The 16,322-nt window shown below is 35.9% G+C and overlaps 1 protein-coding gene across 16 annotated transcripts in view; it reads right to left on the reverse strand.

Moving 5' to 3' along the window:
- Nucleotides 1–7,667, reverse strand: part of LOC137741099 (uncharacterized) — a 39,953-nt gene extending 32,286 nt beyond the window's left edge. For 2 of the 16 annotated variants that reach the window (XR_015964504.1, XR_015964469.1), the window contains exons 1-3: nucleotides 7,546–7,667; nucleotides 7,012–7,264; nucleotides 6,786–6,857 (exon numbers count right to left, since the gene is read on the reverse strand). The gene's annotated coding sequence lies outside the window, so the exon portion shown is untranslated. The other 14 variants (XR_015964481.1, XR_015964478.1, XR_015964476.1 and 11 more) reach the window with 14 other exon arrangements.
- Between the last annotated feature and the right edge of the window lie 8,655 nt (nucleotides 7,668–16,322).

Here is a 16,322-nt window from a genome sequence, read left to right on the forward strand (position 1 = left end):
TTTTATTCGCGTATCGGGTGCAGGATCAATTCTTTCATCATTCCGAGTCTAGGGCGTGACAATACCTCACTCGATGAAAATAGTTGCCAGAATCACTGGAAAAAAGCGGAACAAAATCAAAATTTCCACAATGAAAAATAAAAAATCCCACGGTATTAGAAGGAAAAACTTTTTCATACAAACTGAGACAATAAATGACAAAAAAAATCAAAATTTTCACAATGCAAACAGAAATGTATTGACTTGACTAAGTGATTTTTTGTCTTGAATTTATTACATGTATTTGCCTTACCATTTGGCATGAATCTTTCAATCTCCGTCTCCAATTGAATGGTAGATGCAGGCAGGGATAAAGCCAAAAAATCTGTATAGATGAGGGCATTGTTAAACAACAATCGTTTACAATATTTGAGAACTTGAAGTGTACTTGAATATCTCCACGACCTGTTGAATATCAATGTGCCACAAACGTCTCAAAATCCAACAACGAACCCGATCCCTATACTGATGTAAAATCCTCTCTAGGCATCCATTGCAGGGATTCATGTGCAACGATAAAAGCAAAATTATTTCTCCACTCATCAAGTACTAAGAGCATCTCCAATGGGAGACCCTATTGTTGGGTCTCCACCACCACTCTTGAGAACTCTTTTAGGGGCTTCAAGGTAATATTCGGGTCTCTAAATAAATATTGTCTTCAATAAAAAGTCTTTATAGTAGAATACATAAATGTAGGGACTAAAATATTAGAAAAAAAACATTGTTAATGTCGTTGGAGCATTGCTATTGATAAAAAAAAGAACAAAAAACCAAAAAGCTATCTCTAGGTATTCCAATGGTTAAAGAAGAAGAGGATAAATGACCTCTATTCCGGCCCATTAGAAACCCTTTGTCCTTGGTGTCCAAGGTCCCCATCGGAGATCAATAATTCCAGTAGACAGCATAATTTGATAAATTGAGACTCTTTGATGCACCATATATGGGTTAGTCTTTACCTAATTTGCTTTCCACCAAACTTCTTTTTTCTCGATTCTACCAAGGTATTGAAATCCTAGTTTAAAGGACTTTGAAGCAGTACCTTCCTTAAAGTTCAACCATGTTCATTAGAGTCAAATTAAGACCAAGAAGCACAATTAGCTATGCAATAATTCTACCAGACAACATGATTGATAAAATGAGACTTTTTGATGCATCAGATATAGCTAATTCTTTACCAAATATACTTACCACCTAATCTACTGCTTTTTCTAGTTTGCCTTATATAATTTTGAAATGAGAAATGCTAAGAGACTCTCAAAGTGCATAGACTCTCCATTACCTTATGCATTTTGCACAATATTTTATAATATTGTCATGAATTGTGCTAAAAATATGAGGTGGTGGAGTGATTATAGAGAGTCATACTTTTGAGAGAGTCTCCGTAACATTTTTCTTTCGAAATAATTATGTATTTATATAATATTGAATTATGCCCACCCGCTAAGTTTTGATAAAATATAATTACTTTTAATAATTCTACCAAGACCGTATATATATATATATATATATATATATATATATATATTATATTAAGGGTGATTTTGTATAAAATCAATGCAAAGTTACCATATTGACAATAGATCAACAATATTTATGTTAATTATTAATAGGTCAATCATGTATTGTGACACTTAAATGCATTTAAAATAAACAAAAATTATAAAATCTGCCATTACAGTTGGCACGCGCTTCAACTGACATCCCCTTTCTCATATTTTTCATATTTTGGAATAGGTCAAAAAGGATCAGATACTGCAACGCAATGTCTGTTTTCTGATTCTGTTTTTTACACTTGAATTCAGACGCTGCATTGCAGTGTTCGTTTCCTGTTTCCCTTTTTTTTTATCACTCACGCCTTCTATGCTTTATTCTGTTTCAATTTTATTATTTTTTATTCAAAAACTACAACGCAGTGTCTGTTTCCTTTTTTATTTATTTGTTTGTTTTACATTTTGATTTAGAAACTACAACGTAGTGTCTGTTTCCTGGGTTTTTTTTTTTTTTTTTTTTTTTTTTTTTGCATTTTGATTCAAACATTGTATTGCAGTGTCTGTTTCCTTATTCTAATTTTCTTTTGTTTACATTTTGATTTAGAAACTACGTCGTAGTATTTGTTTCCTGGTTTTTTTTTTTTTTTTTTTTTGGCATTTTGATTGTTCATTTCCTGGTTCTATTTTTACATTTCTATTTAGACGCTGCATTAATGTCTATTTCCTAGTTTTCTTCTTCTTTCCATCATCATTTCCACATTTCATGGAGTCTCTCTCAACCCATAAAATTATTGAAAAGAATAAAATGATACACTATTAGAAGGGATAATTTGTTCCACGTCTTCTTTTCTTCTAGCATTGGAATCGTCACAACTTGCAAAGAAGAGACAATTAAAGAATGAAGAATACAAACTGAGAAAATAAATGACGAACAAAATTAAAATTTTCACCAAGTCAATTGAAATGTATTGACTTTGTCCTTTGGCAGGAATATTTCATGTGCAACTTTCTAAAAGTCAAAAGTCAAAAATCAAAACCGCGTTTGTTTTTATTTGTTTCTTTTTTTATGTAAAAAATAGGAATTTCTTTAAAGTGGAGAGATTAACGGCTGACAAGACTTGTGGAAAATTGGTATAGGAGGAATGAAGAATCAATGCGTGGGAGTGCGTGGGGTTTAATACGCTCTTTTCCACGAGACCGACATCTCTTTTTCCGGTGGGGTGGGGGAGGTCCCTGGGTTTGGTTTTCGGGGGTTGTTGAGAAATTTCATTTGAATATATATAACTTATTTCTACAATAAATTTACTCTCTACATCCATATTAATTTTAATTAAACCATCAATATTTCTTTGAATTCAAATTTACTACCTAAACAATCCTCACAAACCCAATTCAGTATGTAAGTTTATCTTTACACATGTTGAGAAAATAAAAACACAAAATGAGTATTCTACAACTCATTCAAGACGTAATGAGAACAATATATCTTACATATTTGTCTGGCGCTTAATCCTTCTTTTGCTGCATATTTCTCATTGCTCTTTTTCTTCACCAAACCAACCCAAGCGTTGAGGTATTCAAAATATTTTTTAATTTGTAGAAGTTTAGGTATCGTGTGGGTTTCTTTCGCACCTGGTGCTCCGGGCAAGTTTATTGTTTCGACAAGGTTTTACCAAGTATAATTATCCAGTTCAATTATTAATTTCAATAATTCTTGATTTCAATTTTCTGCTCGAGTGATGGATATTTCCTCTTAACTAAAAAAAGGTTTGGTTCTGAGTCCTGACATATATTTATCGGGACACTATCACTAAAAAAGATGATTAGCCATATATATGGATCCTTGAAACCTAGAACATGTGGTGGCAGAGAAACAAAATACCAAGAAATACATCATCTACCTTTATTGTCTTCAAGCCTATTTGCAGGCTGTATACAACTGCTACTAAAGCCTAAAAAAAATGAATTGAAATCAAATAAAAAATTATCATAAATGGATTTATATTTTATTTGAAGGATTTAAAACTTCCAAATTATCATCCATCCGTCAAAAAGAGCTTATTTCTCTCTTTGACAACGTCTTAGGGTTTTAGTCAAAACAAAACGTAAAAAAATTATTGCATGATGATAAAGGTTTGATTATTGGAGATGGTTTATTGATAAATTTTGATTTTTGTGTTAATTTCATCTTGTACTTGATGGTAATTAGACAATAGGGCTAAGAAGACAATTCACAATGAAGATTTAGGTTGGATGTAAAGTGAGGTTGTTTGGGTTCAAATAAAATTTCCCTTTTTCTTTTTTATACATGTATATATTTTACATTAAGTGGAATAAATAATATACCAAACTCGTCAGTCAAAGTTTAAATTTGAATTATCTTCACTGGTGAGATGCAAAATCTTGGAATGTAAATACCACATTTACATAACATTTCACATTTATAGAGATAAACTAGAAAAATTGCCTGCGCTTCGTTGCGGGTTTTGAAACCTTTATCCACAACATGCATACATAATTTGCACAGAAAGATGCACTACAAAGACAGTACGAACGGAGTCACACCCTAAAATGCACCAACACAAATAACACACATTTCACCAGAGTAAATCCAACAAAATCACAAATCAATACAGGCATATCTAAAGAATTTAAATGACCAAGAGATGAGGGAACCGAACTGATAAGTATTTAAATAACCAAGAGATGGGTGAACCGAGCTGATGAGAATTTAAATAACTAAGGGATAGGTGAACCACGGGAGGAAAAGTATGCTACCTTTTACTATAATTGGAACGAATTTAAAAATATCTCACCATCACACTGCCCAGAACTACAACTCTTAACGAGAAAGTGCGAATTAAAGACGTATTCTCCAGATGATTCTCAAACCATCTTTTTACAATTTTTCACCCAATATCTCCTATGTATGATTAATTATAGGTTAAATGCACAACAGTAAACTGGGTAAGGGGAAAAATCTACCTTAGGAGCCAATAACGAAAGGAAATACAGGCTAAAACACTCTTTGAATTGTTCCAACGACAGGATAATAGGATTCACTAAATCATTAGAGATTGCAACAATGAGAGAGTATATAAGCTCACCAATGTTCCCCTCTACACGTCGATACATATCTGCAAAACAAATAACATTCAGTCCACCTCGATACATATCAAAATGCACAATTAAAACTTAAATAAGATTATACTGCTCAATAAACTTAATGTAAAGGAATCTTATTGAGAGTAATGTACGCGCATGAAGTTTTAACATGAGTCCAATAAAGATACGCTCCAGTTTAGTGAGAATTAGGAAAAACCTGCAGCTATCAGTTACAGGTTCCACTGGATGAGGGTGCGCGGGCATATAGTTCACCTGCAAGGATACATCAGAACATCCTTCAATCTCACTGACAACAAACCTACCCTCTCCTTTCTCTCTCTCTCTGAATTCCTTTCAAATGATAGACAAATACAAGCACCATACACGAAATCATATTTCACTTCTCCCAAATGCTAAAGCTGAAAAACAAAGTAGACTTCCAAAATCAAAATAATTGATTTTACCATCCTCAACGTGCTCGAAGCCCAAAAGAACAAAAGCAGAAATGAAAGCAAAGGGAATAACTTCAATCATAAATGGACTTAAAGCACTCAATGCAGTGAATTCATTAATCTTCTATCCTTTTTTCCCTCGATTTTCTAGGAAACCAAACAGAAAATGAGAAAAGAGTTATAAGCTATTCAAAAGGGAGAAAAGTTCGAATTCCCTATCACTCAATTTCTCATATCAAATAAAAAAAATCAATCCAAACCCAAAACAACATTAAACATAAAAATTCAAACTTTACTGCCTTTTAGCTCTCTGAATTTACTCTCAAACCAAACACAGAAACTAAACCCAGTAAAAAAATCATCCATTTTTTAAAATCACTTGTCAATTCAACATAAAAAATAAAAAAAGGAACAGAACCAGTCCTAATTACTCCACGACACTGCACTTTTTTTGGTCTAGTAATGCTGCATACGTGGAAAACTTAAAGCTCAAAAATAGATATCCAAGAAAATTAAATCCTTCTGCAAGGGATACAACTATTAACAAAGATTTGGGAAATTTCAATTTTCTGAATGAAGCATCTCTTCTGAATGACAAACTCAGATCTTGGAAATAAACAATAATATTACTATAAAAAAAGAAGAAAAATGTAAGCCAGTATTATAGGTGGTCCGTGGAAATGACAAATTGCACTGCGATAAATCTCCGAATTGCTCATTGTCCACCATCCCCAACTCAAACTCAAATAGAGAGAGGCACCACAGGGGTTAGAAATTTAATATTAGCGTTCAACTAAACTTCTAGAATCCCCAAAAAAAAGATCCTATTTTGCTAAAGATACCCGAAACTGTGTACAATGCAATGCAAAACCCAATCAAATTAAAATCCCTAATATCAAATTTAAGAATCCCAATTAAACAAAAACTGACCTAATTAATTGGATATCCCTGCGAGTACTATTCAAATGTTTCATTACAGAAAAGAGGTAGCTGAGAAACCTCATATCTGAGAACTGAACTGAGAAGTTGGTTTACGTTGCGGAAGTGAACCGAGAAATAACTTCTCCATTAAAGGCCGGTAAATCAGAGTCTGCAGCTGTCGGATTCTCTCTGTCCCAATCAACCAAGTTCTCCATTTCAAACTTCCCATCAAATATTTGAAAGCAAACAACCAATAACAATAAAAAATTTAAACCAATCCAAAAACTAAAATCCTTTTAATTTTCCATGTGTATTCAATGATTTGGTTCCTATAAAAATAGGAAATATGGAATAATTATTTGGAGATAGAATCACATATAGAGCTAGCAGAGGAAGCAAAGAAGATATGCAAAAGCAAATTAAGAGATCATCATATTACAAATTACAAAAGCTACATAAGCAAATTAAGAGATCCTCATATTTGGAGACAGACACACATATAAAGAAGCAAAAACAAATTATTATTGCCGCCAAAATACCTGAAAAACTTAAGGCTAGGGATTTTCACTCTCTTACTGAAAAGAAAAAAATAAAAAAATAAAAAAATCCCGTTTCTGAGTAATATAACACAAACTCATCTTATACAGCAAAGAAGCATGGGACTGAGAAATCAGAGCCTAATTTCCAATATCAAAAGAGTATGAATTATTCAACTTAAACGCTAATTTCGTTAACGAAGATTAAAATAGGTGCAAAATCCATACAATTTATACGTTACCATTGATTCAAGTTCTGGTAAGGTGTGTGACGGCGATGAGAAGGCGAGGTGTGCAACGGAGATCAAATATACCTGCCATCAACCAAAACCAAATGCAAGCAAAACCCATCAACTAAAACCCAGCGCAAGGTAAACCATCAACCAAAACCAATAACTTATCAATTGCAGTAATTAGGTCAAACCCACATTGACATTTCACCCAGAATAGTTAAAAAAGAAACGTTACCTTGCATTGGGCGGTTTCCTGGGCATTTCATGTCCAAACTCCGGGCACTGCATTGGTTGGTGAAAATACCAACGGAGATGAGAAGGCAGGGTGAACAACGGAGGTCGCAAAGCAGGGATTGAAGAGATAACGAAACAGAGATCGAAGAGATCGTCAATCACGTTGCAGGGTGAGAGTTAAGATAAGAAGATACTCACAGCCCAAAACGGATGACATCACCAACACGTAAATCCAAATAAACCATTTTGTTCACCTGATTATTAGGCAAGAGAAAACCATTAGGAACAATCAAGAGCCATCCACACTGCAAAGTTAATTACTAATTTGTAAACAACTCTTAAGATTTCTCAGGTCAATGCGTGTTTTCATTCTTTGAACCAAACGGTATGGATAAAAAGCGAGGAAAGCAATCAGCTGCATAAAAGTACCGAAAACATGGAAATTCATAACCCATACACCAAAAACAAAATCCGAAAGAATTCAAATTAAATTAAATAAACACGATCGAACAAAAGAAGAGTTTGAATTACTCACCATTGTCGAAAATTCGAATGCAGTAATGGAGGAGGAGTTGCAGAGAGGAACTCTGTTCAGCTAGTACTAATTCTACTTACTGAAAAAGAGGATGACGACCGCACCCACCACCCCCCCCTCTCTCTGCAGCACCCACGCGTCCCTCTCCCAGAACCTTCCCCCCAAATCGATCACGACCGCACCCACCCTCTCACCTTCTCTCCCTGTAATCCCGCACCCACATCCCACTCCGTCCACCTGGAACCCCTCCCGTCAACCCTCTCTCTACGCGCAACCCATCAACCCCTCTGTGAACATGCCTCTGACGACATCGACAGGAACCATCCCTAAATGCAGAATGACAAAAGTGCCTCCAAATACTGTCCGTTGGATCTGGATTGAAGCGGGTAAAAGAGTCATTTCGACTCTTTCGGTGCAACCCAGCCCAACACATTGGACAACCCACTACCGAAGCTCACACTTGGCCCAAAACTAGCAACCCAAAATAGGCCCGAATCAGGCCTAGTGCACCCAAACTTACGGACAATATTACCCTCCAAACTTTTTAGTAATTACCCCAGCCCAACACAGATTTGGTGGCAGCAGTGTGCAAATAAAGAAAAATCAAGGGGCAAAAATTTGACTGTATCTAAGCTACAGTTAAATCCTTCATCAATTTTAGAATAGATAATTTTACTTCTACTTGAATGGGAGATATGTCAATGTATATTCCACTTATTGTACCCTCCTTGATTGGCACTGCCCACTTCCAAAATATGTAAATTTACATTATTATTTATATCTTTCGGCAAAGTTGAATATTTTATATCCCCATTAGAATGCTTTGCGGTCAGCCAAGAATATAAAATGCAAATTTCAAGGCATTTAATTGCTTTTGTTGATTCATAACACAGTGTGTGTGTATTAGAAAAAAGATGCTTAAATGAGCTTAGTGTCGTGAAAATTAGGCCCAGTATACATAGTAGTGTTTATACTTTCACTAAATGCATATGTATCACTTGTGTTTCAATCACAATGAAAATTTTCTCTATATTATAATGTCTCATGGTAATTAATCTCAGTCACAATTGTGCGTATGACTTTTATCATCAAAGTTTGAGTAATTGGTACCAGACAGACAGTTAAAAACTGTCGTTTATGACATTTTTTGTACCAGTGGTATAATCCAGCAACTTTGGAGCATATAGGATCTAAGAAAACGGACTTTGTTTTTGGAACTAAATTCTAACTTATATCAGTTGACTCTTTAAAAATCATCTTATAGTTACAACTTGGTAAATATTTGCTATCCTCTACAACCATGACAAGTAAGGAGGAAGCTTACGGTTGCAGATGGAAGTGCGGGCATTGTTAGCATGAATTGAAATTCCAATTAGATGGATTCAGAGAAGGAAGAATGCACAGAGAGAAATGGAAAATGGCAAATACTTCTCCCTCACTCTGCAAGTCACAGAGGAGTGATTCACTTTTTTTTTCATTGATGCTTGCACACATCTCTCTCTCACACAAGTCGTGGGGAGGGAATATTACTGTTAGGGAATTGCTGGATCATTCTCTCACTAGAACTTGATCACAGCCACTCATTTAGCTAATAATTAGGATCAAAAGACACATGACACTTATGGCTTTATATGCCATAATTTTACACTTGGCATTCTTTGACACAAGTGGATACACCATTTGAAATCAAAACTTATTCTAATACTATCAGCTCATAGCTTACAATTCAACACTCCTCTTTAAGTTTTGAACTGATTTCACACCAAGCATCTAAGATAGTTGAACTGATCATTGGTTAGAGCCTTAGTGAATATATCTACCACTTGCTCATTTGTTGGACAATACACTAAGTCAACTATCCCTTCTTGCAATGCAACTTTGATGAAATGGTATCTCCTGTCAATATGCTTCATTTTCTAGTGGAACACATGATTTTTAGTGATGGCAATTGCAGTTGTGTTGTCACACTGCAATGGTGTTGCTTCAGCTTGTAACTCCCCAAAATCTTCAAGTAAAAATCTAAGCCAAATGGCCTGTGCAGTGGCTTCAGAGACACTAATGTACTCTGCCTCTGCTGTGGAAAAAGCTACATAGTTTTGTTTCACAGAGGCCCATGAAAATACTCCACTGCCAAAAGAGAAAGCATAACCAGAAGTGTTTTTACCATCATCAACAGATCCTCCCTAATCATTGTCACAAAATCTGATTAGCATTGTACTCTTACCCTTCTCATACTCCAAGCCATAACCTAAAGTGCCTTTGATATACCTTAGCACTCTTTTGGCAGTACCAAAATGCTTGTTTGTAGGACTGTGCATAAACCTAGCAAGGAGACTAGCAACATACATTATATTTGGCCGAGTGGTAGTAAGGTATAACAGACTTCCCACAATTCTTCTATATTGTTCCTCACTTGCAGGTCCACTGCCATCATTCTTGCTTAGCTTATCTGATAGAACAAGGGGTGTGAACACATATTTACATTCACTTAGACCAAACTTATTCAACAAAGAGGCAGCATACTTTCTTTGATGAATAAATATGCTTGAGTGAGTTTGAATAATTCCCATACTAAGAAAATGGTGAAGAAGACCCAAATTAGTCATTTCATACTTATCCATCATATCTTCCTTGAATTCCTTCAACATCTCATTGCTATTACTAGTGTATACCATGTCATCCATATAGATAGAAACAATCAGAATTTCTTCTCCCCTTGTTTTGATGTAGAGAGTTGCTTCACTTTGACTGTTCACAAATTCACATTGTGCAAAGTAAGTGTCAATTTCTCCGTACTAGGCTCTAGGTGCCTATTTGAGACCATAGAGAGCTTTGTAAAGTTTATAAACTGTGTCCTCCCTTCCTTGGATCACAAAACCATTAGGTTGTTCTACATAGACCTCCTCTTCCAAAACACCATTTAGAAAGAGAGATTTGACATCAAGTTGATAAAGCTTCCAACTCTTTTGAGCAGCCAAAGCAATGAGAGTTCTGATTGTGTCCAATCTGGCAACAAGAGCAAAAGTTTCATTATAGTCTATTCCTGGTTTATGAGCATATCCCTTGGCAACAAGGCTTGCCTTGTTCTTTTGTACAACTTCATCAAGATTGAATTTAGTCTTGAACACCCATTTAACTCCAATTATAGGCTTGTTAGTTGGTCTGTCTACCAACTCCTAGGTTGCATTCTTCTTAATCATGGATAATTCATCCTTCATGGCTTTCATCCAAGATTCATCCTCTGCAACATCTTCATATTTTTCTGGTTCCATAATGCCTAAGTTACATTGTGCAAGTTCATTATCCAACTTCCTCCATTTTAAGGGGGTATGATCAATAGCTTGAGTGTCCTTCACATCTTCACACACTTTGCCAGAAAACTTACATGAATGTAATTGTGATGTGATCTGTGCATCATCAAAGTCACAGGGGATTCTCCTCAATGTATAAGCTATTAGAATTATTGACTTCATCTTCAATGGTCTCATTTCCTGTCACATCAATAAATTTCCAATCACAGTTGGGCAATGACATATACTTCTTTGTGCTTCCTTGCCAATCCTAAGTTGAATTTTCATCAAACACAACATCTCTTGACATGAATAATTTCTTGGAGATTGGATCAAGAATTCTATATCCTTTCTCACACTTTGCATATCCAACAAAGACTCCCTTGACATTCTTTGCTTCAAACTTATGTCTCAGCTTAGATGGTGTGTGAACATAGCATACTGAGCCAAAAACCTTCAAATGAGCAATACCTGGTTTCCTTCCATTATAGGCTTCAAATGGGGTTATGTTGTCAACAAACTTGGTTGGACATTGATTCAGGATATAAATTGCAGTGTGCATAACTTCTGCCCACAGATAATAAGGCATCCCTTTATCATCTAGAATGGATTTAGCCATTTCAACCATATTTCTATTCTTCCTCTCCACCACTCCATTTTGCTGGGGAGTGTGTGCAAGAGAAAGTTGTCTTTGAATGCCCTCAGTGTCACATAATTGATTAAATTCAGCAGACAAGAATTCCCCTCTATCACTTCCCGAACACTTCACCTTCACCCCACTTTGTAATTCAATCATTGCTTTAAATTTCTTGAAACAAGTGAAAGCATCAGATTTATACCTGAGAAAATATACCCATATCGTTCTAGTTGCGTCATCAACAAGCAATATAAAGTATTTATTTCCTACAATAGACTCATTTCTCATTGGTCCACATAAGTCAACATGAATCAGTTCAAGTGGAGCATTGACTCTCCAAGTTTGATCTTTTGAGAAACTTTCTCTGTGTTATTTACCATACTAGCAACCCTCACAAACTTCATCATACTCTTCTAGATGTGGCAGACCATGAACCATGTCTTTGTCTCTCAATAATTTGAGTCCTCCAAAGTGCAAATGACCTACACTTCTGTGCTAGGTCCAGGTGCAATAAGTAAGATTGGTTTTCAAGACAAGTTGCTTCTCAGGCATTAGAGACAGAGGATAACATATGTTCCCTTTCATCTTTACACTGATAATTAGACAGTCAAGAGAAAGACTATAAAAAACAATGCATATTCCTCCACCAAACACAAGATAATACCCATGTTCATCCATTTGCCCAACACTGAGTAAGTTCTCCTTTAAACCTCGTAAATACATAACTTCTTTAATGTATTTCCTCCATTTATTGGTTTCAAATGCTAGTGATCCCATTCCTGCTATATCCACTAACACACCTGTTGGCATTTGAACTTTCCCTTCAACATTTGTTTTTACATCAACAAGAAGATTGATATTCCCTATCATATGATTGATGCAGCCACTAGCTATATACCATTCTCCATTAATTTTTGGTTCAGCAACAACACTATTTGCATAAAACAAGTTTCTTGTCACCTCCACTTGATTTACATAGTTTGCCTTCTGAACAGCCTTTCCTACAATACATTCTCTGGCCCAATGTCCAAACCTATCATAATTATGACATTGGATTTTCCTTTAAATCTACATTCACCGTAATGGAACTTGGAACACACTTTGCATTGAGGCTTTACACTATCTTGACCTATGCTTAGAGAGGGGTTACCATTTTGTGCAGCATTAGTGAATGACTTTTGCTAAAACTTGGGTTTTGAATCCCACTTCTTACCTTTTTAATTCCAATTTCTTTGTGGCTTAAATGTGCTAGACTGAGCACTACCCCGATTCTGTCTCTTTGAACTAACAGTGAAGGAAGCAAAAGCTCTTTCATTTGCATTAGTGGAATGCAAATCAAACCTCTGTTCTTGACTCTTCAAAATAGCTACAACTTCTTGCAATTCATCAGACTCCAAACTCTTTGTATTTTCTATCACTAAGCATATAGGATCATACATCTTAGTGAGACTAATTAGAACTTTCTGAACTAATCTCTCATTTGAAAGAGTTTCTCCAAATGTCTTCATTTGATTAATCAGATCATTCAATCGAGTAAGATACCCATATAAGGATTCATCATCACGCATTCTAGTGTATTCAAATTCTCGTCTAAGATTTTGAAGTTTCAATGATCTTACCTGATCTCCACCATGGTATTCTCCATACGACAGATCCCATGCCATTTTTGTTGAGTCCATGTTAGCAATCCAAGGGAAGATTTGATCGAAAACGGCAGTTTGTATGATGTCGAGAGCTTTTGCATCTTTCATGAAGATTGCAGCAATTTTCTCATCATCTTCATCATCAGTGTCTGTGTCTTCCTCAGCCTTCACCTTCTTCTTTCAATCGAGAGTCATAATCCCTTTTTCCACTAAATTCCATAGCCCATGTGACTTGAAAATGGAGACCATTTTAATTCTCCAAAACTTGTAGTTCTCACCGGAGATGATCGGAGTCCGAACTTCAGCACTCCCAGATCTGGCCATCGTGAGCTTGAGTGTACCCAAAAAGCATTTAGTTCTTAGATCACATACAGACTTCGGCGAACTTCACCTGACCTTGAGTGAGCCCAAATGTAACCCAGAAAACCCAACATCGGTGATGATCAAATTCACAGTTCACGCCTGGATTTGATCGCAACCTGGCTGATACCATGTTAGCATGAATTGAAATTCCAATTAGATGGATTCAGAGAAGGAAGAATGCATAGAGAGAAATGGAAAATGGCAACTGTTTCTCTCTCACTTTGCAAGTCACAGAGGAGTTGCATAGATAGAAATGGAAAATGGCAACTGTTTCTCTCTCACTTTGCAAGTCATAGAGGAGTGGTTCACTTTTTTTTTCATTGATGCTTACACACACCTCTGTCTCACACAAGTCGTGGGGAAGGAATATTACCGTTAGGGAAGTGCTGGATCATTCTCTCATTAGGATTTGATCACAGCCACTCATCTATCTAATAACTAGGATCAAAAGACACATGGCACTCATGGCCTTACATATTAGAATTTTACATTTGGCATTCTTTGACACAAGTGGATACACCATTTCAAATCAAAACTTATTCTAATACTATCAGCTCACAACATACAATTCAACATGCATGGCCTTTCCGATTCCCCCCTTATCCACAGAACTTTGAGATCCATTCTCATGTGTCCCAAAGTCAAAAAGGTACCTGCAGAAATGCAACTAACTTATGTCAATGGATGCTCGTGGATTCTGTTTTGCAATGAACATTCAGCGCGAAACCTAATTCCGTTCTATAGAGCACAATCAACATAGATGTTGGTGTAGATTAGCCAAGCTTGCGCCTTACCAAGTGTGAACGGAACAAACAAAGCCGGTTGGCCTTGGCCGTCCATCAAGTTCAAAGCCACATATGTGATAAGGAGACCTGTAATTGCAAATCGCCAAGCAACCATTCATAAGTAGGCAATTGTCAGTTACGCTAAACGTCAATGAATCCACTGACCTTTGTTTCCCATATACAAACAGAAAACACAAAGCCAATTAGATGAAGCAAGTTGTCTATGGTATATTGCTCACTTGTGCTTCTGTTTTTCATACATTTTCAGGGAAGGAAATTGTTTGGCAGATTCTTTTGTTAATTTTGGTACAATAAACAGTAGTTTTACGTGGTGGGACTTGATACTTGATTTTGCAGAGGCATCATATAGAAGAGACCATATTGGACTTCCTTTTTTTCGTCCGAGGTAATATTTTTCGGATATGCTTTGTAGATTGTCACTTGGCTGCAATGACTTCTAAGTTCTGTTTCAGAGGGGTTTTGATCCTTTGCACCTCCTCTTTTCTTGTATTCATTTTCTTCAAGCTTCAAGAAGGGCAAGTTTTTGGGAAAAGGATCCTTGCTGGATCCCTTTCTATCGTACATCGTGCAATCAGTTTTCGTTAAGTACTATTTATATTTAATTTTAAATTTTAAATTTTGAAATGATTTATGACTGCATGATGTACGATGAACGGTCTCGATCGTGGGAACCCTAGGATCCCCATAAAAAGGATCCGGCGAGGATCCTTTTTCAAATTTTTGTTCCCTTCTCATTTCTTGTAGTATGATGGGAAATGTTTGTCTCCTTGACTAGATGTAACTTTTATTTTCCATGTCAATAAATTTTCCTCGTACTACAGAGGTTAAAAAAAAAGATGATGAAGCCAGTTGTAGCTAAAACAGTCACACGTTCACACTGAGACGTACGAGACAGGGTAAATCAAGGAGCAAAATAGCTACTTTTTCAGTCCATATTAATCAACACCAGTGACCTGTGGAAAAAAAAAACAGTTAAAAAGGAATCACAATGTGTGTGACTGGACTTACTAAATGGACCAGAGCATTTCCAGGAACGGAAGACCTACTAATTGATAAGTCTGGACTCCTAAAATTGAAGACTGAATTACCATGAGATATGCATTCCATATAATTACACTGTAGAAACCAGTTAGAAAGTAGCGTCCTCTAAATTTTAAAATATACTACGCACAACGTCAACGATGAGACTAGAATATCTCAATGGAGAAGTTTCAACTTCTTACATATAGCACAACAAATTTTCCACTAAAGAATTTTATTTGTGGGTACTAATCCATGTATCAGCGTTTTACTCCTCTGAGAAAATTTTGGGTAGTGACACTCCGACCGTATCATCCATATGTCTCACATATGCATGGGACCTCCTGTATATGGTCCCATTCGGTGTGAGAGCTTCACTAGTAGCGCGGCACTACGAAGTTTCTCTCCTACTTGTCCAGTCAGTCTCCCATTTTGTCTCAAACAAACTACAACAAATTCTATACGCTTAGGCAAAAAGTGACCGGAACAGAACCGTATATTTATAGAAAGATAAAACAGGAAGCCTCCTACTTGTCCAGCCCGTCTGCCATTTTGTCTCAAACAAATTACAACAAATTGTATACACTTAGGCAAAAGGTGACCGGAACAGAACCATGTATTTGTAGAAAGATAAAACAGGAAGCATAAACATAGTTAAATTAAAGAGAGACGTGACCAAAGAATCAAGCTTTCCAGCATGAAAGTGGGAATAATGTAGTTTCTTGACTTGGGAATTGATAGTCTTGGAATTATTAGTTCAGAACTGGTTAGTAAGATATCATTATTATGTGTTTCATAGGAGAACAAAGAGAAAATTTATGCAGCTTTCAATGTAAGCACATGAAAACAGAGTTTACTACTAAATTAGTTTATAACCGCAACAAGATAAATTATAAAACGAAGTACAAATCAAACTTCAATACTATTTTTATGGAATTAAAACGAAGTACTACTATAGATAATCGATTGTCCATGCATAATGGCATCTTTGACTGATGAAATGAATCAGAATATATCA

Source organism: Pyrus communis, chromosome 1 (assembly GCF_041283825.1).
Source record: "Pyrus communis isolate YQ-2024b chromosome 1, ASM4128382v1, whole genome shotgun sequence".
Classification (NCBI taxonomy): Eukaryota; Viridiplantae; Streptophyta; class Magnoliopsida; order Rosales; family Rosaceae; genus Pyrus; species Pyrus communis.